Source organism: Cyprinus carpio, chromosome B24, assembly GCF_018340385.1.
Source record: "Cyprinus carpio isolate SPL01 chromosome B24, ASM1834038v1, whole genome shotgun sequence".
In the NCBI taxonomy this organism is placed as follows: Eukaryota; Metazoa; Chordata; class Actinopteri; order Cypriniformes; family Cyprinidae; genus Cyprinus; species Cyprinus carpio.
In genome coordinates, this window is record NC_056620.1 from 21,804,272 (window position 1) to 21,829,591 (window position 25,320).

General features: G+C 32.4%; 1 pseudogene; it reads right to left on the minus strand.

Moving 5' to 3' along the window:
* LOC109050371 overlaps positions 1 to 24,899 on the minus strand; it is a 38,936-nt pseudogene extending 14,037 nt beyond the window's left edge.
* Between the last annotated feature and the right edge of the window lie 421 nt (positions 24,900 to 25,320).

The following is a 25,320-nucleotide window of genomic DNA, read 5'->3' on the forward strand; positions in this document are numbered from 1 at the left end:
AAAAACAATGACAGTTACGGTCTAGCATTGTGTTCTGTCAGCTCAGCTCTTATTATGAACATATGCTCTCATATGCTCGATGATGCTTAAAACACAAACGCTACAATGGCAGGCACAATGTAAAGCCAGTACTTAGTAACTTGCTAAAGAACTACCACACAGATTAACTGCAAGACATTTAGATTCTAAAAACCTTTTTCAAACATTCCATTTTGGCTGAGAAAACGATAAAATTGCCAGTTTGCTTAATGTAAGTAGAACATAAGCCTGTACCATTAAAGTAAATTTAACATCTGTTTATAACCCGTACCCAGCCTTTATATAATGTATTCCAACACTTTGGGTCCTAAAATGAGGCATACATTTGCCTATGCTGATAAAAAGATTCTCATTTTACTAAATCTACAAAACAAGGACTTGATTAAGTCTCTTTTTTATGAACTGAATCAGTTGTGATACTGCAGTCCTTATTTTCTTCAACAGTCATACTGCTAAGTTCCCCATGATCCTGGAGATCCATCACGGAAACAGCACAGAAATACTGACGAGCCACAGAATTGGCGAGCACATTACTGGACAAGATTACTTTATTGACTACAATTTTCACCATGTAATTTGTAATCAGAGATTGCAATTTTTCAGTAATCTATGAATCACTGCAGATGACATGTTTACATGTTTAAATGTTTAAAATTTTAGAATGAACAAAATCTGAATTTCTCCAACCAAATACAAACCCAGATTTCCTTAGCTAATTAACAGACTTATATAAAACTAATTAGAAAACACTTATGACAAACCCAAGCCTTTTAACTTCAGCTAAACATTTTTTTTCTTACGTTTCCATCTACAAATCCTCACAACAAGTTGTTACATCTCTAAAATGTAAACCAATCCAACAGCAGCATTTTCCTACTTAAATGCCATCTTTAACAGAATCAACACATCGCATCTGTGTTGGAATAAAATATTGTGAGGCATAAATGACAAATAGTTCGGACGGAGCAACCAACAGTTTAAATTCACAAATGCATCACTATACTATATTGTGGTAACACATACTTAACTGACTTATATAAAGCTAAATTAATCCAAACCAAAACCTACTACTAAAGAAAAGTTAAAAATGTAAGAAAACATGTTGATGCCATATATGTGAGAATTACAACATGCAAACAAATTAATATTCAGATTATCAGCAAAACCACAGTAAGTTCAGTTTTCGCCACTGAAGACCGTTGGAGTTTAACACCTTTATCTTGAGCTGAATGCTTTCCTTTTACTGCAATTATGATATCCTTACAAAATCCTCACATGACAACTTTGCCCATTTTCTAGAAGTTGATCCGTCTCGAATTGTAATCCAACCCGGCAGCAGCATTTTCCTACTTAAACGCTGCTCCCTACGGCATTACATATCACATCAGTGACAGTGGGAAAGATAGTGATGCATAAATGACGATACGCCAGCAAGACTCACACACGTTCATGCCATATTTGATCAACCCCGCAGCAGCACAACTTTCTATGATGTACTGTGTTTCACACACACATACATACACCCATAGTGACTCATACCCTTTCAATGACTCAAAAACACAAATACATGTCACAAGAACTCATTTACAACACTAACACACACACACACACACACACACAGCAAAAAAATGTTTTCTGACGTGTCGCTGCCGTGTGTACAATGACAGGCACATTCACGACTCAAATACACACGTATAGACACATATAAACACACAAGCACTGTAAGAGAGAGAGGGGTCTGATTTACCATAAACAACTAGACTGTACACACACACACACACACACACACACATACAGATGTTATATACTGTATATGAAAACATTGATTCCGCTCAACAGTCTGTCTGCTACCTCTTCAGAGCATCCATCTGCCTCTCTCTCTCTCCCTCTCTCTCTCTCCGCAGCGACAATAAAAAAACGGAGCAGCCGATACCTGTAAATGAACCAGACGCTGCGGTTCTGGGGACCGAGCGAGGGCCATGAGGATGAGAGGGAGAGAGGGAGAGACAGGTCTTTCTCTCCGTATCCCCCCATTGCCATGTCCCCCCCCTCCTCGGAGTCCTCCTCCTCCTCTCCGGCCCTCGTCTCTCAGCGCGCGCACAGCCAGAGGAGGAGAGGAGGAGAGAGAGAGAGAAAGAGAGAGAGACACTGAGCAAAGCAAGACCCTACACGCTTAAGAACGAGGGAGGAGGAGGGAGAGAGAGAGAGAGAAAGGGAGGGTTTAACAGAGCTCACATTCAGTCACTGCGACATTCAGAGAGAGACAGAACGAGGAGGGGTTGTGTGAAAAAAAGACAAGGGAGAGAATGAAAGAAACGAGTGTGGGAGAGAAACATGCTTTAAAGGAATAGTTCACTCAAAAACCAAAATCCTGTGCTCGTTTCAAACCTGTGTGATTCTCTTTCTAACGTGGAACGTGAATGGAGTTGTTTAGCCGAACGTTCATGCTGCTCTGTACCATGTAATGAAAGCCTACAGTGAGCTGCTATATATTTAAGCTCTGTAAATGACATAATGCGGCCTCCTGAACTCATGAAGTGCAGACAGAAATCTAACATTTGCATTCATGCAGCTGACAGACGCTTTTATCCAAAGTGTCTTGCATTGCATTAATGGTACATATTTTATGTAGAAATGCATGCATTGCCTGGAAATCGAACCCATTTCATTGCAAAGGTTGTGCTCTGTTGTTTGAGATACAGGAATACTCAATTTTAATGATTAAATCTTCCTATTGCAACAGGTTTAAAGGCAGAAGCCAAAAGTGCCAAAAGTAATTTCTTGCCAGCTTCGGGATTCTGGTTAGTTTTTGTTGTAGACATAAAGGGCCAAAAACAGCATAAAATATGTGACCCTGGAGCACAAAAGCAGTCTTAAGTCTCTGGGGTATATTTGTAGCAATAGCCAACAATACATTGTATGGGTCAAAAATATAAATTTTTCTTTTATGCCAAAAATTATTAGGATATTAAGTAAAGATCATGTTCCATAAATATATTTTATGAATGTCCTACCGTAAATATATCAAAACTTATTTTTTTATTAGCAATATGCATTGCTGAGAACTTAATTTGGACAAGTTTAATGGCTATTTTTTCAATATTTTGATTTTTTTGCACCCTCACATTCCAGATTTTCAAATAGTTGTGTCTTGGCCAAATATTGTCCTATCCTAATAAACCATACATCAATGGAAATCTTATTTAATTGCATCTTGTCACATATACTGTGGCCTCCTGAAGTCACACGACAGTGTTGCATCAGGAGCAGACTGAAAATGCATTGCATGCATTGCCTAGGAACTGACTTGCATTGCAAACATCATGCGCTATTGTATGAGCTACAGGAATGCTTCATTTTAATTGATATTTTTTTTCTATCATGGCAGATTTGATGTCAGTGATGACAAAAGAAACTTCTTGATAGCTTCTGGTTTCTGGTTACAGTTTTTGTTGTAGACAAAAGTGCCAGAAACACCATAAACATATCTCAAATGGAATATACTGTGGCCTCATGAAGTCTTCTGATAGCTTTGCATGAGAAGCAGATATAACTTCAACATTTATATGTGTTTATGGATTTGGCAGATACTTTCATCCAGAGTGACTAATACTGCATTCAGGGTACATATTTTATATAAAAATACATGCATTGCCTGGGAATGGAACCCACTGCATTACAAACATACTTTTTTATTGTTTGAGCTACAATAATGCTTCATATGAACTGATAATTTTTCCTATCATAGCATGTTTGACGTCACTGACACTGGTTTCAGTATATTTTTGTTGTAAACAAATAGCTTTGCATGATGAGCCGACCAAAATTGACCATTTACATTTATGCATTTGACAATTTATATAAAAATGCCTGCATTCCCTAATAATCACACCCATGCTGGTGCAATGATCTAGTGTTTGTGCTGTTGAAATGCTTAATTTAAATTGTTAACACTGATCATTTTTTCTTATAACAGCAGGTTTGGTGTCAAAGATGCCAAAAGCCTTTTCTTGGATGCCACAAGATGCAGCAGGAATATAGTAATATAATGACTCAACTGCTTTTATGATACTTTCATGGTGTTTTTCTGGTCTTGACATCTCTGGGTTACAGTCTATTTTTGATGCTGATAAAAAGGGTTGAAACACACCATAAAAGTCTTTAAAAGTAGCACAGCACATCTGTGCTGCATTTCTCAATGACGCAAACAGAAATGAGATTTCAGAGCTTTGATGGGGAAAAGGTTTTCAGTTAATAAATGATTTAAATACAGTGTGTTCCTCACACCAAGCATCATATAACTTCAGAAGACTGGGGAATAATGAGAATATAGACTACAGTGCAAAAGTTTGGCGGTAGTAAGAAAATTTTTCAAAGTAAATAATCAGTAAGGACACATTGCATTGATCAAAAGACAGTAAAGATTTATAATGTTACAAAAGATTTAAGTTTCAAATAAATGCAGTTCTTTTGAACTTTCTATTCATAAAAAATCTTTATCATGGTTTCCACAAAATTATGAAGCAGCACAGCTGTTCCCATATAAGGGTGAGTAGCCTAAATAATAACAGAATTCATAAATTGAATAAAAATCATTTTTTGGGTGTTCTATTCCTTTCATACAGAGCCGGCAATAAATTGTGGGATTTTGATGAGTGGGTGAGAGATGCGAGCGGATACACTCGGCCTGCATGGCAACAGATGATCAAGACAGCTTACATGTGTATATGTGCACGGACACGCGCACACACACACCCCCATGCATACATGCACAAACACACAACACAAAGTATGCACACAATTTTACAAATCCACTGCAAACTGAGCTGTTTCAGCTGATACAGGGTGCGTGAGAGAGAGACAGATCAGAGACAAGAGAACGGCAGCAGAGAGACAGCAGCGGCTCACACCGCATGTGTTCATATTCCACATGAGAGCCACAGATCCAAACACTGTTGTGTCATTTTTTGAAAGTGCCTGTGACATTAGTATACCCATCTAGTGGAGGCAGACTCGCGTTTTGCACCGGCCATTAAGCATTTGAAACAGGAAGCAGCCGCTAATCTTTTTTGTGGTGAATCCATTTGACCAAAACCCATGGATAGATTTCACTGGATCTACATGTACAGTTTAGTTTATACTTACACACACGCACACGCACACACACACACACACACAACCAAGCTAGAAAAACCATTTCTAGTATAGAAGCACAGAACTACTGTGACACCACTTTAGGTTTAAAATAATTTCAGTTAAGTTTTTAACACGAGTTTTTAACAGAGTTGTTATTTCTACAGTAACTTTTTAGAAATTATGGAATATTAACTAATAGTTTGGGGGCACTAAGATTTTTTTTTAAATTACTTTTACTTAGCAAAGATGCAGATATTAAATTGATCAAAAGTGACAATAATTACATTTATAATGCTACAAAGATTTTTATTTCAAATAAATGCAGTTCTTTTGAACTTTCTATTCATCAAAAAATCCTGGAAAAAATATTTACCATGGTTTACACAAAAATATGAAGCAGCACAACTGTTTTCAACACTGATAATAATCAGAAATGTTTCTTGAGCAGAAAATCAGCATATTAGAATAATTTCTGAAGGATCATGTGGCACTGAAGACTGGAGTAATGATGCTGAAAATTCAGCTTTGATCACAGGAATAGATTACATTGTAACAATATATTCAAATAGAAAACAGTTATTTTAAATTGTAATAATATTTCATAATATTACTGTGTTAAATGTTGCCTTAAAACATAAAAAACACATACAAATTTGTCATTAAGAAAATTAAATATAGAACACTTCAAATAACAATTGAATACAGATTCCATACTGTTCCCACCTGGGCACTTCAAGACCATCGTACGTTCCTACTGTGTAATGACGAAACAGCTTCCTCTTGGCCTTCTCACTGCGGCTCTCTGAAACACACACACACACACACAGTCCGACTGTTAGCACATGTAGGCGTGTATATCTGTGTAAGTGTAAGTGTGATGTATTCAAATTGATGTGATTTTGCATATTCGTGTGCTGTGCAGAGATTATGTGAGAAGGCAAATCACCACGGGGAAAAGCTCTTGGGGACATCCTCAAAAACGAGAAAAGACCCATAAAGGATACATAAAGAAATGAAATTATTCACCATTGTGTTTTAGAATTACAGTTTGTCAATAGTTCTTACATATAGCTTCATTTAGGTAGAACAGAAGTCCACATTTAGAAATACGAGCGCTCAGACGTTCATCTTTCATAGATCAGGAGAACTGGATTTCTCTGTATTTTTCAAATAGTATCAACTCAGATATTTCTTTCTATTCTATTTTATAAGAGCTGTCAACAAGGTACTATATACATTTCTTTTTGAAGGATCAAAGGGACATTGTGACCCTGGACCACAAAACCAGTCAAAGGGTAAATTTTTTGAAATTGAGATTTATACGTCATCTGACAGCTGGAATAAATAAGATAGAAAATCTGGAATCTGAGGGTGCAAAAAAATCTAAATATTGAGAAAATTGCCTTTAAAGTTGTCCAAATGAAGTCTTTAGAATGCATATTACTTCCTCCAAAAAGTAAATTTTTATATATTTACTGTAGGAAATTTTTACAAAATATCTTTATGGAACATGATCTTTACTTAATATCTTAATGATTTTTGGCATAAAAGAAAAATCAATAATTTTGACCCATACAATGTATTTTTGGCTATTGGTACAAATATACCCCAGAGACTTAAGACTGCTTTTGTGCTCCAGGGTCACATTTGAGACTGTTGAGACTTAAATAAAGGCTCATTTATTTGCACTGTATCTCGTTGTTATCTAAGAGACACATCTGAGATATTACAGAGAGCTGAGGTGTGATTGGTATGCTGTACCTGTATGCTGCTCCTGGGTTTGGGGCAGTACCTCTTCTACACATTCAGCAGGAAACCAGGTACCTGTATGTTTTTTTTTTGTTCTGCCCTTCACTGTTCCTTCCCAGAATCCCCCTTCACCTACACTCAACACTGAGAGGGTTTGACAGCTTTAACAAACCTTAAATATTTTCGAATGTTAATGCTAAATTGAAGAGAACGACATAAAGAGACTTCTGACCTTTGACCTTGTCCCCTTTGCTGAGGCTGACCTCTCGCTCACCGTGAGCAGAGTGAGAACGAGTCGCCACAAACACGCGACCCGGAACAGCGCTGTAGAGACGTTTCCTCTGTCCTCCTCTACAACAGACACAGACACACCAGTGCTGTTAACTAAAATAAACCTATTAACAATCATTTTCAGTAATCCAAATATTAGATTCAAAACTAAAAAAACTTATTTTATTTAAGTTATTCAATATAAATTAATATAAATTAAATCTATATAGAAAATATATGTGACCCTGGAGCACAAAACCAGTCTTAAGTCTCTGGGGTACATTTGTAGCAATAGCCAAAAAAACATTGTATGGTTCAAAATGATAGATTTTTCTTTTATGCCCACAATCATTAGGGATATTAAGTAAAAGATCATGTTCATGAAGATATTTTGTAAACGTTCCTACTGTAAATATATCAAAACTTAATTTTTGATAAGTAATATGCATTGCTAAGAATTCATTTGAACAACTTCAAAGGCAATTTTCTCAGTATTTAGATTTTTTTTGCACCCACACATTCCCGATTTTCAAATAGTTGTATCTTGGCCAAATATTGTCCGATCATAATAAACCATACATCAACGGAAAGATTATTTATTCAGGTTTTGTGGTCCAGGTTCACATATATATATATATATATATATATATATATATATATATATATATTTTTTTTTTTATATATATATATATATCTAATATAATATATATATATATATCGATATAGAATAGAAAATAAACATAATCTTAAACTACTACTAACATTTCTAAAACTAATACTTAAATACATGTAAGTTAAAGCTATGCAGAAATATTACAAAAACTATGTATAATAGTAACAAATTTAGATTAAAAAAAATGAAATCGAAATTAGAAATATTGCCTTTAGTAACTAATGGAAATAAATGTTTAAGCTGAAGTACTAAAATAACTAAAACTAAAAATGAAATAAATATAATGGAAAGCTAAATCGAAATATAAAAAAATACTGAAAATGACCAAACATAACGATCTTAAACTAATATTAAAAAATGCTAAAACTAATACTGAAATAAATATAAATATATTACAGAAGTTATGCAGAAGTATTACAAAAAAGAATAAAAATGACAAAAACTCACAATAAATTTATACTTTACATTTTTTGGCAACAAACTATAATAAATACATGTAAGCTAAATACTAAAATCACCAAAATAATAACAAAAAAAAAAAAAAAAAAACAGATAACAAGCCTAAAATAAAAAACTCAAAATGCTAAAATTAAAACTAAAATAAAAGTTAATAAAAAAACTTTTTTACAAATATTTACAAAGAAAAGCAATAACTGATAGAACTGAAATAACAACTTAAATAAACTCAAATTAAAATGAAACTGAATAAAAGATCATTTAAAATGTCAAGAAATATATAATAAAAGGGTTGCAAAGGAGTGGAAAATTTCAAATTTCAAAAATCCCCGGAATATTCCAAAAAGTCCTGGAAAGTTTCCAAAATTTTGGGAATATTTCCAAAATGTACTGGAAATTTTCTACCTTTTTGCAACCCTAATAATAAACAAAAATATAATACTGGGACAGACAGAAAAATACAGAATACACTAATGTGAACATACAGGCAAAAAGTTGTAGCCCATCCAAGGTCATAAAAAAGAGTGTGGGCGGGTGACTTTTTGCGTTAGTGCCAATGAATAATGTTGGCTCGGCTTTGTTTAATAGGATATGTTTCCAAGGATTTGGTGAGTGCAATAACTCCTTAGTATCTGGATCTCATCCATTATTGAACTACGTGGGACCAAATCCTCACAAAATCATTATTTCAAGGATGTTACCAAAATTTCAAGACTGGCTGAACCAAACGGAAAAGCAAAAGTTTAAGAATCCACTTCTGAATAAACTTCAAATGTACTAATGTATAGATGCCATAGAGTGAGTGTTTTAGCCTGATGATTGATTCTTGTACACAGCAGAAAGTGTTTGTTTCTTAGCCACTGAGTAAGAATTAACTCAGTATGGCAGTGGCGCTTTGGCCAGAAGCCGAACAGAGCAAATCACGACGTGCAAAATAGTGAGTCAGAGCTTCTGTAATGTACCATAAGAGAGCAACAGAAATCAACGCTGACAGTTTAACATATAAAAACACCACAATTATAGATGTAAGTATCTGAACAAGTATTTACACTTAAAAACCGTCCATATAATCACTGATATTTCTGTGGTTATCTATGCAAGTGGTTTTGCTGTAAAGTCCCCCTGATGTTCATGCACTACTGAACAGCTAATGTGGAGTGAAACCGTCTCAAACGCTATAAGCTAAAATACAGTATGATGAATCTCAAGACAAAACAAAAAAAAGAAAAAGAAAGAAAAAGATTTTGCCTAAAATATCATTAAAAACAAAAATGAAAAAATAAATAAAAAATTACCTTTCACATTACTTTAATGCATCCAGACATTTTAGTTTTGCAATTTTTTTTGACAATTTACTTATGATTATATATATATATATACATATATACATTTATATATTAATTTAATTTTTTAAAAAAAGCAAGCAACAAAAAACATTGTATTTTTTTTTTGCTGTTTGCTTTTTAAAAAAAAAAAAAATTCAATTAATTAAAGGCAATACAACAACAAAAAATTACATACAGCAATATATCATATTAAAAATTATAAAAAAGTAAAATTAAAATATATACTTTTAAAGTGAAAACAATTACGATAAAACACTTTAGTTTTGCATTTATTTTCTGACAATTTACTTATGATTAGTATTATAATATATATCAATATATATATTATTATCTATATATATATATATATATCTATAGATATCGTGTATAGATATATAATATATACATATAACAACAAAAAACATTGTTTTTTTTTTTGTTGTTTGCTTTTTTTTTATTCAATTTATTAAAGGCATTATGACAAAAAAAATTAAGTTTTTAATTTTATATTACATAATGTTTAAACATTGATTAATGTTTCAATTGAACAAAAAAAAAAAAAAAAAAGTTTTTTTTTTTTTCTCATTTTCTTTTGATTTTGGTGTAAAAATTTGACCTGGAAAAGTTCCTGACAGGTTGAGATTGTTCGCTCACCAAAGGGACGTTTACCAGCACTGAAATCAAATGACAGCGTAAATTGAAAGAAAACAAACGTAATTACATCCCGGAGGCACCCTGAGAAATTCATTTATTAATTTATGACACCCTAAGGTGATTCTCATTTCCATCAGTTTGAACTTGGCTTTCATCATGGCAGGAGCTGCTCTGGTTTGGTGTGCTTTAGGCCTGCTGAGAGTTCAGCCTGTACTCTTCTCCCCAGTCAAGAAGATCTGTGCACTTTGTCATCATCAAGTAACTAAACTTCTTAAATTTACCACAATGCTGCAGCTTTTCCAGAAAAGAGACAAAGTGCTACAATAATAATAGATAAATAAGTTTACTAGAAAGTCTCTCATGTAAAGAATTACAATGTCTAAATCATTAATTTAAATAAAGCTTAATGAAATAAAAAATAATTATTTGATTAAAAAAAAAACTTCAAATGAAAATGAGAAATGTTACTTTGTCAATTAACTGAAATAACTATAAACTGAAGCATCAAAATTATTAACTGGAAATAAATAGAAGGTAAAACTGAACTAAGATTAAAACAAGAATAAATTCAATCTTAACAAAACCTTTTTTTAAAAAAAAAATCACCAAAAGCACAAAGCACCAAACAAAATGACTAAAAATGAAACTAAAATTAATATAAAAAATGTCAATTCAAAATAGTAAAATATAATACATCATTCAAACTAGAAAAACTGTAATAGTGACATATACGATTTGAAAATATTTAGTTTCTGATACGTTACATTTGTTTCTTTAATTAGCATCATTTATTAGAATTAGCAACAGTAAAAGCATTAGTAATTAGTAATAGCATTAGTAATATACTCCCTATATTATTGCACTTTTAGCTGTATTATTTATTTAAATAATCACATTATTTCAATTTCATTTTTATTTATTTTAGATTTTTCTAATAAAATTTATTTTAAATCTCATTTTATTACAGTATATTTAGTTTATTTTATTCTTTTTTATTCTTTTTAATTTAAATATGTAATTATAATTTTTTTATTATTATTTATGCATTTGTTTTATTTGTTTATTTTAAATTCTATTTATGTATCTAGTTTAGTGAATTGTTTCATTCAGACTACATTCAGTTACATAAATCAGGTTTCTAAAGTAGGGGTTTTAGGGACTTTTATTTAACCTGCAAAATGTGCAAAATATATAAAAAACTTTTACAGGATTTCATTTTGAAAATCATCACCACATACAATGCGTCGCCTTAAAATTATAAGGCTCTATCTGACATTTTTATCAAAATGGAGTTATTCACATATTCTTTTTTACAATTTATTTACATTACGCAATGCTTCTTTTGTAAGCTGTGTACAATTTGAAACTTTTTTTTTTTAGAAAACAAAAAGGGTTCTATCTACAGAAGTCTATGGACACAACAAAACTTTGAAGCTCAATATCTCAAAACTGCTCAGAATGCAGATAGAACCTCATAATCCCAAGCCGGCGAATGGTCAAAACAGTCACCAGAGACAGATGTTGGTAACTAAACTCACCCCTGCCTCCCTCGTTGTTTTTGCTGCCTTTCCTCCGTCTCTCCTCCCTCTCTCCCGCGGGACGGGGATCGGGTTCGGGCTCCGTGGGGACTGCTGGAGCTCCTCAAAGCAAAAGAGGCCCGGCGCTGAGTCTGATTGAAAGCAGAGAAAAGGAATGATTTGGCGACTGATGTCTGTGCTGGCGTGTTCCCCTGATGGCCAGCAGGAGGTGCAGGGCTACCTGAGCAGGTGGCATGCTGGCGGCAGCCGCGGGCAGCCCTACGGGGTCCATGAGCGTCGTCACCGTGTTCTCGCTCTTGGCACGGAGCAGCGGGTGAGAATGCTGAAGGCCGGCTGTGATGGCTTGATTTAACATACCCTCCATAAAGAGAGGAGCGTATTTGGGAGTTTCTAAAAATGGAACTGATGGGAAAAGAATAAAAGATTAGAGAAGAAGAGGTTATATAGTGATGGGCACTGTTCCAAAACCTAATGCGCTGCCTTGATGTCTACATAGGCAACTGCCTTCAAAGGAACTTCACAAGCAAGCGATTTGGAAAGACTACATAGGCAGAAAATAAAGAAGTGTGTGAGAAATACAACTCAGAACTGATTCAAATATATATATATTATATATTATATATATATATATTATATATATATATATATATATATATATTTCTATTTGGACTTTTATGTAAGATTTTTCCGAAGTTTTTTATTAAGTTTATAAGTTTTTCATCTAATATTTTAATTTTATTTTTTATTTTTTGTGTTAGCTTTATTTCAATGACTGTTAATGCACACTTTAATTTTTTACAATTTTATTTATTTTTTTAATTACCTACAGTTTAATTTAGCTTGTCACAATGCATTATGGATTTTGGCTTCTCTATGAAAGACCCTTGTGACTCTGCCTTACAGTTTAGCCAAAATAAGATATTTTTGCAGGCAGCAAAATCATGTTGCACAGGCTAGATTTTGTAGGAAAGCTATGGTATACTTATCATTTCTTTCAGACATTACGCATATTTTAAATGTGCACTTACCAACATCTGCATCATTGTGATTTTTGATGATTTCTCCGAGTTCAAAATGTCCAGACATCACAGCAACCTGCCAAAAACAGTATTGCAAAAGACTTTGCAGCAACGCAATCTTTAATATGAGGACAATTTTTGCAATTCTAGGAAACATGCACTGACTATTTTTTTTTTTATCTAAATGTCATTGTTTTGCTAGCCTTATTTTTAGTACAGTGGTGAAACATCCCACATGAATGTACAAAAATAAGTCATGTTGATTAAAACCATTAGCACACAGATACCTGGAAGGGGGTTTGGCCGTGTTTGTTCTTTATCTCCTTACTGGCTCCTCGGTACAGAAGGACCCGGGCGCAGCTCTCCTGATTGGAAAGAGGAGATTCTTAAATCAAAATTACAAGATAAGAAGTGTTATTTTCTGGAGCTGAGTTTCTGGATGTGCCAGTTGGCTCAGAAATATCTACTTAATTCACGGGGATAACAACATTTCATTCTCCATTGACAGATATTTGCTCTTGTTTCACACATAAATTCACTTAATTTTGGTCAATTACTCAGAAAAGCAAGGCTTCATGTCTTCATTTTGCTCCTTAAGTAAATGTATATCGATTTAAGGATATTTGTGTTGGAAAACAAGACCAAAATGCTGAGGAAGGTATTCGTTGTTTGCAATGTATGCAACATTTAATGCCACGACTTCATGAATTAAGACCTTTCAAAGGCCTTAGTCTGTGGCCTTGATCTGTGAATTAAGACTTTTTTAAGAAACCCCAAATAAAGCTGAAAAAAGCTAAATTAAAATAAATATTAGGAAAAAAAATTGAAAAAAATAATCCAATAAAATTTAAATAGTTTAAAATTGAAAATGAAAGATAATTTAAATATTTTAAAAACTACTATATAATGAATACTATCATAAGACTGGACTACACTTTGATAAATAAGATAAATCCCCAGTGTCACATCTGTATTTACAGTCAGACTCTGTCAGATTACCTTGTTGTAAAGGGCACATATGTGGAGGGCAGTGTTTCCTGATGCATTCTGGGAAGCGGTGTCTGCCCCATAGAACAGAAGGTGTTCTAAGTGTTGAGCGAATCCGTGCTGACACGCCTAGAGTTGAGTGAACAAAACAGAGGTTAAAGAAACAAGACCACATCCAGAAAAAGTCAGAAGAACAAGGAAAAATCAGAGGAACAGTCAAAAAAGGGCAGCAAAGGTCAGAAAGTGCCATGTCTTTCTGATTGGAGGTGATTATTGAATCTTTCCATTGACCCTAAAATTATGATGCATATTCTATACTTTTTTTTTTTTTTTCAAATTAACATTATTATTGATTATGAATATATATTACAGTATTACCACAATCTGCTTTTAATTTAGATTTTGAATTACTTTTTATTTTTATATTATCCACTTTCATTTTAATTTTAGCTAAAATTTCATAGTTTCTCATATTTATTAGTCTTTGTTTTATTATACTGACCACTCGGCTCCAATATTATTTTAATATTATTGAGATATTTTTTAATACATTTCTAATTTTTGTCTATGTAGTTATTAATTTTTATTGTTTTAGTTATTTTATTTTAAAGTTTTAGTAATTATATTTTCTTTTTTCTTCTAATTTTTGTTAGTTTTTTTTTTTTTTAATCAACCACTCTGCCCCGGTATTATTTTAGTATCGCTGCTATTATAGTTTTTATTAATAGTTTTATTGAAATTAGTTTTATTTTTATATTATTAATTTTAATTTACATTTTATTTTTTTTTTATTTTTTTTAGTTTAGTTTTTGTTTTATTATATTGACAACTCTGCCCCAGCATTAAGTATCATTAAACATATTGTTATATATATATATATATATATATATATATAATCAAATTTACGTAATTAAAATGTTTTTACATTTTTACTGAGTTTCTCATAAAAATAAATTTGCTATTTATCTATGTAGTTTTTATTTCAGTTTTTAAAATTTGCCTTGGCAGCTAGCTGAAATGTTTTTGTTTTTTTTTTCTCCAGTTAACATTTATTTTAGGTGACTAAAAAGTTACTTGATGGTTTTATTTTTAGCTTTAACTACACTAACCCTGCTCTGCTCTCTAGATATTCATTACTGATCATTGAAAAGCCCATATCATGTTTGAACTTTGAATTTCATTTCTCCTGATTGTTCTGCTGATGGGCTGGAAGCCTGATTTAATTTAGGAGATATATAAACATAATCATTGTGCTCTCAGAGTGTTGTGGGAGTCGTACCATGGTACCATTGTGTGGGGGGAACAGGCAGGTACTGTAGGAGGTTGGGGAAAATGAATATATTCATATATTTTTGTACACAAACGGCTTAGAAAGGAAAGAGAAAAGAGCAGAGAATTAAAAAGAGAAAGTGTTGTTTAAAACCAGGCACCAGACAGACAAACAGCAGAAGACGATGAATGAAATGAGAGATGAGAGATGGGTACCTGTGAACTTCAACCTCTCCAAACGCCTCTTCATGTCTGATCTATGGAGAGAGAGAGAGACAGACAGCGGAGGACTATGGACAGTGTCTGACAGATGATTCAGAAGCACCTAGACGCTGTTCTCCATTCGTCTGTACTGTACTGATTGGCCTGCAGGATTCATGTGGTGTCAGACTCGGTGGGTTTGCTGACAGAAGCACAGTGAGCCTCATGACGCCACTGGTGTGGTGTAGCGGTTATATCTCAGAGCCGATGTGCTGGAAGGTCATAGCCATGCGCTATCACTGTTGTGCCTTAAAGCAAATCACTTAACTGCAGGGAAACATGAACTGTGATAAGTGTACTGGATAAAACATCTGCTTAATCACAGCTTCTGACATGATTTCTTCAGGATTTACATGATTAGGCAATATGTACAACCTTACACAGCAATACTAAATTTTTATAGTTTCTCATACTCGGCAGCAGTGTTCTCTCAGTCTTATTAATATTTTTATATTCATTAAGTTTTAGTAATTTTATTATGTGCTATAATCATTTTTATCCATTTATTTGTAAATATTTTTACAGCACTTTTTTATTTTAGATTTCATTTTAGTAATTTTAGTACTTAAAGGGATAGTTCACCCAAAAATGAAAATTCTGTCAATAATTACTCACCCTCGTGTCGTTCCAAACCCGTAAGACCTTCGCTCATCTTTGAAACACAAATTAAGATATTTTTGATCAATTCTGAGAGCTCTCTGACCCTCCCATACCACGATCAAGACTCAGAAACATAGCAAGGACATGTGACAGTGGTTCAACCGTAATTTTACGAAGCTACGAGAATACTTTTTGTGCGCAAAGAAAACAAAAATAGCGACTTTATTCAACAATTCATTGTCTCCGCATCACCCTATAGTGCCATTTTGGAGAGTATATTTTTTGTATTATCTATGTTTTAGTAATTTTATTATGTGCTATTATCATTTTTATCCTTTTTCAAAAATATCTATAGAGTTTAATTAATTTCATTTCAGCTTTAATTTTAGTATTTATTCACTTCAAATTAAATCACACAAAATCAAAATGTATTTATAAAGCACTTTTAAAAGTGCAGAATGTCCCAAAGTGCTGTACAAAATAAGTAAATAAATGCATATTACAAATTAATTAATAATTTATTAAATAAATAATACACAATAATAGAAAAAATAAATAAATAAATATAATTTCAGTTAGTTGCCAAAGCAATTTTCATTATATTCTTACATCTGATATTTAGTTTTTCATTTGATATTCATCTTTTATTTTATTCCAGCTGAATTTCAGTTATTTCTAATAGTTTTGGTAAACAAGTTCTGTGCTGAGTTTATTGTATATACAGTTTGAGTTCGACAACAAAATATACTGAAGCAAGGAGCATTTCTCGTTCATTTTTAAACAACTGCGTAATTAAGCGTAATTAACTTTATACATGTATACTTGCATTTTAGTGCAATTTTTAAATTTGCTGTGTATGAGGTTAAAGTTAAAGATCCCTGCATCTGATGGAACTTCAGCAGAGGATGAACAAAGTCCAGGCGCTTACAAATAAAGACACAATGATGACCAGGATGAATGAAACATGCACAAAAATGCACAGGTGTTTAGAAACAAGAAGGCGAAGATTTAAAAAAAAAAATTCAAACAATTAAAGAAATCCATGTTTGAATACTTGAGTCTACTATTTTCTAGTCATCTAATGTAGCAAAACACACATTTTTTTATTAAAAATGTGACCCTGGAACACAAAAGCAGTCTTAAGTCTCTGGGGTATATTTGTAGCAATAGCCAAAAATACATTGTATGGGTCAAAATGATTGATTTTTATTTTATGCCAAAAATAATTTGGATATTAAGTAAAGATCATGTTCCATTAAGGTATTTTGTAAATTTTCCTACTGTAAATATATTTAAATTATTAATTTTTTTTTGGTTAGTAATATGCATTGCTAAGAACTTAATTTGGTCAACTGTAAAGTCGATTTTTTAAATATTTGTTTTTTTTTTTATTTATTTATTTATTTAGCACCCTCAGATTCTAGATTTTCAAATGGTTTAAATCTACCCTAATGACTGGTTTTGTGGTCCAGGGTCACAAATATTGTGGGTCACATAGAGAAATGAAAAGAGAACCAAAAAAAGAGAGAGAGAGAATTATGTAAACAGACACACGCATGCACACATATACTCACAGACTTTGACATGTATTGTCTTTTTGTGTTGAAGACAGTAAACACACCTGGTGTGACTCGTCCCAGCCGTTCTCGTCTCTGACGCCCAGCTGTGCTCTGTAGTACAGCAGAGTTTCACAGCAGGACGTTTCGCCCCCCGTCAGCACCGAGTGGTACAGCGGCGTCAGTCCACAGCGGTCTGGATAATCTGGAGAAGCTCCCAAAGACAGCAGCGCCTGGGATCAAATGAAGAGTTATGCAAAAACAATTAAGCCGATTAAAGATGCACTAATCAATATTTTGCAGTTGTCACCATCAATTTTAACCTGTAAATGAAATGGAGCCAAATGGTGTTTAAAGATATAGTTCACCCAAAAATAAAAGTTTGTTGACAATTCACTCATCCTAAATTAGTCTGTTACTTCATGGAAACAGATTTTGAGAAATGTAGCATTTGCTCACCAGTGGATCCTCTGTAGTGAATGGGTGCCGTCAGAATCAGAGTCCAAACATCTGATAAAAGCATCACAAGTAATCCACACCACTCCAGTCCATCAGTTAATGTCTTGTGAGGCTGAAAGCTGCGTGTTTGTAAGGAACAAATCCATCGTTACAACGTTTTTAACTATTACTGTATCTATTGTTTCTGGCCAAAATAGTCCATAATCCATAATAACACTTCCTACAGTGAAAAAGCCCATCTCCTGTTGTCTATCACATCAAAATCCAGCCACATATTTGTTTAGAGCTGTTTTGGACTGTAAACAGTGCTTGATCTGTGCAGATTTCTCTCCTGATTCAGACAAGATGACTTTTTCCACTGTATAAAGCAATATTATGGATAGAGGACTCGTGTTTAGTGACTCATCATAGATGGACTGGAGTTGTGTGGATGATTGTGATGTTTTTATCAGCTGTTTTGATTTTGATTCTGAATTCTGACGGTTCCCATTCACTTCAGAGGATCCACTGGTGAGCAAGTGATGCAATGCTACATTTCTCCAAATCTGATGAACAAACAAATTCATCTTCAGAGGGTCTGATGGCGAGTACATCTTCAGCAAATTTAGGTGAACTATTCCTTTAAATGCATTTCGTCTATCATGCTGTGAGTGAACTGCATGTGTTTGTACCATCAGCGCGGATTGGTTGTGCGCTCTGACTGCTTTATGGAGGGCTGTGAATCCGTCTCTGGATCTAAAATCCACATGAGCCCCGTTCAGCACCAGAACTCGAATCCCTTCCACGCTCAGATTGCCCTGAACCGCCAGAGTCAGAGGAGTCTCTGAGAAACAGAAGGAAACACACGCTGACACGACAGCTACAGAAGAACAGCTTTATTTAAGACTAACAGGCAACACACACTCAAAAAAAAAAAAAAAAAAAAAGGTGGCGTGAAAGCTATTTTCATTTCGGACTTGCCTGTAAACTTCAAAGAAACAGCTTGTAATGCACCGAATTAAAAGCACTGAAAAAAAATGCAATAAAATAAAATAAAATAAAAAACTGAGGGGGGCACCTTTATAGATTTTAGTTTAGTTTTAGATCATTTTCTGTACAAAATTACTTTATCACTTTTAACAGATTTTTTTTTTAGTTTTAGATCATTTTCTGTACAAAATTACTTTATCACTTTTAACAGATTTTTTTTTAGTTGTATTATTTTAACCTAAACTAAATGAAAATGAGAAATGTTGCACTATTTATTTATTTTAAATATTTATTTTATTTAACGTTTAACACTTAAATACTTAAAATACATTTAAAAATTTAATTGGGCACCTTTGTAGTTTTTAGTTTAGTTTTACATAATTTTCGTTTTGTAAAACATTTCATTTTGTAAAGCGTTTCCTATTTTATTGCTGAAGTGAAGCTGCTTTGAAACAACCTGTATAGTATAAAGCATAATTTCAAAATACTGAACTCCTGCTTATTCCAGAACGTCGCTGCAATTAGTGCATTGAATGTCACATCAAATAAAAAGCATCCTTTAAATGAAAAGCACAAGAGATCACGAGAACAGGCTCATCATGAACATTATGAGCTTTGAGTCTAAGGTCAGTGTAATGAGGAGATTGTGACAGGGAAATGTTGGCCACACAATGACGCTCATCTGAACTGAAAATGCCAAAGGTTTAAACATATTTTTCATTCAATCTACATCTACCATAACTTAACTAGATTAAAAAAATAAAAATAAAACAGATCTAACCTCCAGTCCAGTGCTATTTTGGTATCAATGCTATACTACTACAGTTTTTGTAAATATTTTTAATTAAATTTTATTTTTATGTTTTCACTTAAATTTTTATTAAAGTTTTACTCATTTTGTTGTTGTTGTTGTTTTGTCATTTTTATTATCATTTTTAATATGGTAAAAAAATATAACATAAAAATGACAAAAATGAAAATTATTAAAGCTTTAATAACTAGAATGAAAGTGAAAACAACAAAAAAATTAATTTATTACTTTACTTAGTTTTAGTTATTTTAGTATTTTAAACGAAAATGAGAAATGTTGCTTTGGCAACTTGCTGAAATAAAATATATACAGTATATATATATATATATATATATATATATATAAATGTCAATTAACAATACATGTCAATTAACCTTACAATAAGGTCCTATTAGATAATGTTAGTTAATGTATCGACATTAACTTACAGTAAGTAATACATTTGTTACAGCATTTAATAATCTTTGTTAATATTAGTTAATAAAACTGCTCCATCATTAGCTCAGGTTAACTCTGGTCCATTAAATAATATTAACAGATACAAAGTCTGATTTTAATACTGTTTTAGTAACAGCTGAAATTAACTAAGATTAACAAATGCTTTAGAAGTATTTTCTTCGTTTGTACATGTTAACTAGTGTAGTTAAGTAATGTTAACAAATGAAGAGAAAACAAAAGTTTTCAAAAAAAAAAACAGTTTTCTGAAAGCTGCAATTAAGTTTGTCTAGTCATATTTTCAAAAGTACCATTTTGGAGACTCCCAAATGATTCCTGAGCCTTCACACAGTCTCACCTCCGCTCTCAGTGTCGTGGTAGTTGGGGTCCAGTCCTTTCTCCAGAGCTTTACTCAGCTTCTCCACTGCTCCGGCATAAACATAATCCAGAAACTTCTTCAGATTGGCCTGCAGATGGAGACACACACAGACACTTCACCTCCTTCCTATAAAACATATCCACCTTTCCACGAAAGACTATTTCTAGTCTAGTCAATTATATACGATCTGTTTTGGCAGCTATAGTTTTTTGTCTTGTATTTACCTTGGTGTGCAGCTTCGCTAGTTGTTTCTCATCCAGGTTTGTCTGTTTGTAGACCCGCGTCTTATATCTGAACTGTAAGTTAAAGACACCAGAAAGAGAGGAGGAACTGGTCAAAGCTTGGTCAGTTTACAAGTTCTGAGAATCAAGAGGCTCTAAATAGATGAAGGAAATGTTTGATTCAAACGGCAAACCAGAAATGCATCACGTCTGGAGACTTTAAATGTGACGCATTTCTGTTTTGCAGTTTGAAGGACTAAAGAACTGTTCAAAATAAAATAAAATAAAATAAAATAAAATAAAATAAAAAATAAAATAAAATAAAATAAAATAAAATAAAATAAAATAAAATAAAATAAAATAAAATAAAATAAAATAAAATAAAATAAAATACACATATTATTAATATCTAAATAAATATACCAGAGTATTTAAACAATTTAAATCTTAAATTAAAATAAAATAAAACTGACATACATATATATACATATATATATATATATATATATATATACATTTAAAAAAATCAACAAAAATTAGCAATACATTTGTTACAGTGTTTAATAATCTTAGAACTGGTTAATAAAAATGTAAGCATTCATTGTTAATGTTAGCTCAGGTCCATATTAAAAGATTATAAAAGATATAAAAATAAAATATTAAAATATTTAACTTTTGATTTTATTCATTTATTAGTAAATGTTGAAATTAAGATCAACTAAGATTAATAAATACTTTATAAGTATTTGGTATTGCTAGATCATGTTAACTGATGCAGTTAAGTAATGTTAACAAATGAAACCTTATTGTAAAGTGTTACCAGATGTTCTTCTCAGCTGTCAATCCAACAGCAGGTTCCTATTGTGACAACTTGCCCCTATAGGCTCAACAAGTGTTAAATAACTGGTTTTATTATTGTTTTTTTTTTTTTTTTTTTTTTTTTTTTGTTATATAATGGGTGAATGAAGGAGCTTTTTTGTTGTGAGGTTTAGGAGCATTCTATGTGATGCTGTCCAGTGTTTGTGAGCCTGTGATCTCATATCCTCTACAGCACCTCCAGGTAGGGAACTCCCTTCTCCAGGGACTGGGCGAACTCTCGAAGCAAGCGCTCCTCCTCCAGGAACTTGGCATCTCGTCCGTCTCCAGCTGGCTGGAAGAGGCCGTAATTGTAAACATCCCACAACGACTCGCTGAGAGAACAAATAATCTGCTGCTTTGCGTTCCAAACACTTGAATCCGGATCAAACCGCAAACACTTCTACAGACGGGAGAGAGAGAAAACAGGTTTATAAGAACAACAGATTGAACTGGATTTAAAGTTCAAAATTACTTTCAGTTTTATTGACGGCATCTGTGATGTGCCGTCGTTCACCACAGAGCTTCATTTTGACTCATAACTCATAAAAGTCCTGTTTACAGTAATGTATTTATAATTGATGTCTACTGAAAAGACATTCTGGAGGTTTACAAGAACAATTGTGCAACCTTCTATATCTGCATGCAAAATTGTCATTGTAAATGCATTAAAAAAAAAAACTATAAATCCATATTTTGTTACATGAAACTAAATAAACATTAACTGAATTAAATAAAATATGACAAACTATTTTAGCTAGTTGCCAAAGCAACATTTCTTATTTTTAACAATTTAAACAAACTAAAACTAATTAAAAAAAAAACTTTAAAATTAAATTGAAACAATAAAATATTTAAATATTTTTTGTTATTTTTATATTTTGTAACATTTAAAAAACAAAAAAAAATTACAAAAACTGCAAAATTACTAAAACTCTGGCTAAACTTAAAGTTAAAACAGAAAACATAAGAAATAAGAAATATAATAATAAGATACAAAACAAGATTAACAAACTATAAAAATATATATGAATTATTAATATAATTGAATATTAAATATTATAATAATTAATATTATTAAAATGACACAACCCCATTACTGTAAACATATTTGCAATATGTTGCAATCATTTTCTTTGATAAAAAAAACATTCATTAAAATATAAAAATTAAATATTATATATTTTAAAATTATTAAAAGGACACTGAAACCCATTTCTGTAAATATATTTGCAGTACATCGCAATCATTTTCTGTGGTGAACAACAACATGTCAAATATTATGTTGAACCTGAAACATTTTGTATGTTTAAATCATTAATGACACCTTTTGAATATGTATATAATACAACATATTTCAGTGTCGTTTGCATTGAAACTTAATCACTTTTACAAGCCCTTTCAAAAGCTTTAAAACAGGCTTCTGCCATACTGAAAACCATAAACCATCCTGCATATTAAAATCCATCACCGAACTTCATAATATGCAGCTTTATCTGGGGATTGTTAATGTGCCGCAATTGAGCGTATTAAAGTGAGCTGCTAATTGAGTCAGGAGTTGAGATGAGTTTAGATGAGAATGATTTTGACATTAAATCAGGTCAGAGCTCCCACACAATTCACCAGAGGAACTCAAGCTCAGTGTGTGTGTTTATTTAAAATTTCCCCAGAATAGCTTGACACGCACACTACTATACAAACACAGTAAATATTCCTTCATTACGGGTTCCCATGTTCCCCTTTTCTCCCCCTGAATTCATTTATTGTTAAATTTTCTTCTAATGTCTCGATCCCTCCTACTGTAACCTTGGGAGATACAACAGATCCAGAGTATATTAAAGTTTGTGTGTGTGTGTGTGTGTGTGTGTGTGTGTGTGTGTGTGTGTGTGTGTGTGTGTGTGTGTGTGTGTGTGTGTGTGTGTGTGTGTGTGTGTGTGTGTGTTTGTGTGTGTGTGTGTGTGTTGATTTTTTATGAGTGAGAATATTATAAGGAGGCGGAGTTATTAAGAAGTATTCTTTATTCTGTTCTTGTTGTCATAATGATGTTGTGGATGATTATTGGTTGTTGAATATTGTTGTACAATAGTGAATTATTAGTATTTTGTAGAGATGTCACATTATTTCTTTGTAATATTATTCATGACTATTTTTAGTTCATTTGTTTGACACAATAACTAAAAAAAATCACTACAAAATAAATGAAAAATAAATTATTCATTATAAATAATAACAATAATAATAGAGCCAGTTTTAAATTATTTTATTTCTATATATTTGACAATAACAAAAAAAACTATAAAAAATAAAATATTAAGAATTATTATTAATTATTAATATGTCCATTTTAAATTATTTTATTTCTACTAATTTAACAACGATCACTAAAAACATTGAAATGCAACTAAATATTATTAATATTAATAATAATAATAACAGAACCTGTTTTAAAGCATTTTATTCGTGTATTTTTTATAAACAATAAAACCGATAAAAATAAAAAATTACACCACAAATACAAAAACAAAAACATTATTAATGAATAATAATAATGAAAGAATATATTCTAAATTATTATTTTATTTCTATTTATTTGACAATAATTATAAAAAATCTACAAATGTAACAATAAAATAGAAATTATTAATATTTATTTATAGTTTTATTTGATAAACAATAAAACAACAAAAATAAAAATTACACTACAAATATAAAATAAATAATAATAATATATATTTCTATTTATTTGACACAATTATTGTTTACAAATTGTATTCATTTCTAAAATAAAATTAATTTATAATAATAATGACATTATGGTGCCATATTATTGTTATTGATAGAAGTAAAATGAATATTGGGTAAATGCGTATTTTTATTTATTTATTTATTTATTTATTTATTTATTTATTTATTTATTTTAAACCGATAAGACTTAAATGACAATCTTTGAAAATAAAATTGTTGTTCCAAAAAAAAAAAAGATACTGGTAAATGCAAATATCTGTACCATATCTGTAGCTGCAAAATTAAAGAAGTGATGGAGTAGAGAATTTGTCAAAATAATAATTGGTCAGTCGTTAGTACACATTGCGAGTGCATGTGATGTGTGTGAAGAGAAATGCACAGACCGTTTGTTTGATGTCAGGGATGCCGATGCGGAACACAAGCACGGCGAATTGTGAGTCTTCTACAGGGGTCACTGTGGTCATGCTGCGCTCCATCAGACGCCGCCGGGCCTGCTGATGGTCAAGACCGGGTGATACAGCGGCTGATTGGTTGTCTGATGCAAAAGAGTCGGCTGACTGGGTAAATGCGGGATTCCTCTTTGGGCGGAGTTAACAGCCCTGGGCTGCCTCTCTCCTCTCTGCCATCCAATCACAAACGGCTGCCGGTTTGGATCCGGCCGGTTCTGGTGTTCCTTGTCTCCCATATCGATCATCCCATTTTGTTTCAATCTCGTCAATCGCTCCTCCTCATCTTCCCCATCCTCGCCTCTTTGTCTTCGCCGCTGCCAAAAAAAACGCTTGGTGTTTCCCAGCATCCTTTGCTGCACTGTGTCAGCAAGCAGTGTTGATATCATGGCACTGAGTCATGCTGCTTATCGGTAAACAGCTTAATGTTAAACAGACTGAAAAAGACAAGAAACATAAAATAATCAG